The 2143-nt window shown below is 38.3% G+C and overlaps 1 non-coding gene across 1 annotated transcript; it reads right to left on the reverse strand.

Annotated features, from left to right (window-relative positions):
* Nucleotides 1–1387: 1387 nt before the first annotated feature.
* On the reverse strand, nucleotides 1388–1520 carry LOC114232865 (small nucleolar RNA SNORA66). The gene has a single exon (XR_003618981.2). It is a non-coding gene; the product is annotated as a small nucleolar RNA SNORA66 (small nucleolar RNA).
* Nucleotides 1521–2143: the final 623 nt, after the last annotated feature.

Consider the following 2143-nt stretch of genomic DNA (forward strand, 5'->3'; position numbering starts at 1 on the left):
TGAGCTGATTGTTCTGAATTATTTTCTCTGATTTATAAGTTAGATAAAATAGGCCCAATAAAATTTTCTTAAACTCTTCTTTTAGTTTGAATACTCATGATTTAAGGGCAGTTAGCTGTTTTCTGTCATTTTAGAAAATGTAGTTTTATAACAATCTTTGAATTTAGGACTTTCCCCTTCACTAATTATATTTGATGGGGACTTCCAAAGATTACTTAACTTTTAATTTAGTTGGTGCATTTGTTATTTTTCCACAAGAAAAGTCACCTCTAAATAGTGCCAATGCAACTGTTTTATGAAGTAAACTCTCAAGGAAGTCAAGGTGGAATTCGTATATGGCTGGCTCTTCCCTGCTTTCTCTCCCTTTTCCCCTCTATCCCCACATCTTGGGCTGTGAGAAGGGGTCAGAAGGCCACACATCACTGAGTTTAATTTATTCCAGTCCACCTAGTTAGTTGAAATATTTCCTCAAGGAAGTTTTCATTCAGTTAATGCCCTGAAGGGTTAAGAAAACAGAAACCCATAGTATTACAGAGCTGTTGTTATAGATGTTTCCAAGGAAACCATATCAGGAATGTTCAAGTGGCTTGTTTCTCCCCAAACCCACAGGAGTGTAGCTTACTTGAGGTTTTGATGTTCTCTTAATTCTTGCCATAGCTACTCTGTGGTAGGGTTTCCAGCCAAGCAAGAATCCAAGGACTGCCCGAAGTTCTGGCTCCCCAGTCCACCATGCTTGCTCTGGCTGAGCTCAGTTTTGCGTTGTCATCCTGAAAAGAGTATAAGGGCAATTTAAAATCAAATAGAGGTTAACTTCATTATCTTTTTAAAAGCTCCATTATTGTTTTTCTAAATGTCCAATGTAGATTATTTTTCTCCAAAATATGCATTAGAATTTCATAAAAAATAAATAATAAATGAACTTGAGTTGCAGAGTTCATTAGAAGACTAATATATGTGATAGATCACATCATGCTGTTTTACGAGGTATGTTAAGAGACTTGGAAGATAGGAGGGACTTTTAGTTCTGTGATTTCCTCTGCTTCATGTGGCTATAAACAATTTTTAAGGTCATTTCATATTTTTTTATTTCATATATCTAAAGAGGAATGAAATCATGAAGAATCTGAAAATAATGTCAAACAGTAGTAATGTGATTAAACTTGACTTAAAATATTTTCATAATTAGATTCTACAAGATAATTAGTACTTCCTTTAAAAATGTTTACCCAAATGACATAAAGCCATAGAAAACTCTGATAATTTTCATTCAAAGTGTTTAGGGACAGAGAAATCCATTTCTCTGTCTTGTTCTATCTGCCTCTTTCAGAAAGCATGCATATGTAGATGTGTCCGATAGTTGTTTTTTTTTTGTTTTTTGGATTTTATACACCATACAAGGGTAGAATGAACCACCTCAGTAGCTTCTGAGGCTAATACATTTCTATCACCACAATTATTTTAGCAAACCTGGCTCCCTTCACTTCTGCAACATCATGCAGATTTAGTGATCAAGTTTGCACAGTTTTTTAAAATATGTTCAAACATTTTAAATTGTCCAAATACAAACAACCAGATGAATACTTGTATTTTTATTTGGGTATCACAATTAACCAAGAGATATTAAACACACTTATATCATATTAAATATTTGCAAAGATAATGAAGCAAATTTAAAATAACATTTAAACCTCTCTATTTTGAGAAAGAGATATGATTATATTTTATTCTATATTTATAACTAGAGGCCCAGTGCACAAAATTTGTGAACGGGCGAGGGGGTCCCTCAGCCCAGCCTGTACCCTCTCCAATATGGGACCCCTCGAGGGATATCCAATTGCCCATTTAGTCCCGATCCTGGTAGGGCAGTTGAACATCCCTCTCACAATCCAGGACGGCTGGCTCCCAACTGCTCACCTGCCTGCCTATCAGATTGCCCCTAAACTCTTCTGCCTGCCAGCCTGATCACCCCCTAACCACTTCCCTGACAGCCTGATTGATGCCTAACTGCTCCCCTGCCAGCCTGATTGCCCCTAACCGCCCTCCCCTGCAGGCCTGGTCACCCCCAACTGCCCTCCCCTGCAGGCCTGGTCCCCTCTCCCCCCCAACTGCTCTCCCATGCAGGCCTGGGTTCCCCCCAACTGCC

The sequence above is a fragment of the Eptesicus fuscus genome, chromosome 11, assembly GCF_027574615.1.
Source record: "Eptesicus fuscus isolate TK198812 chromosome 11, DD_ASM_mEF_20220401, whole genome shotgun sequence".
Classification (NCBI taxonomy): Eukaryota; Metazoa; Chordata; class Mammalia; order Chiroptera; family Vespertilionidae; genus Eptesicus; species Eptesicus fuscus.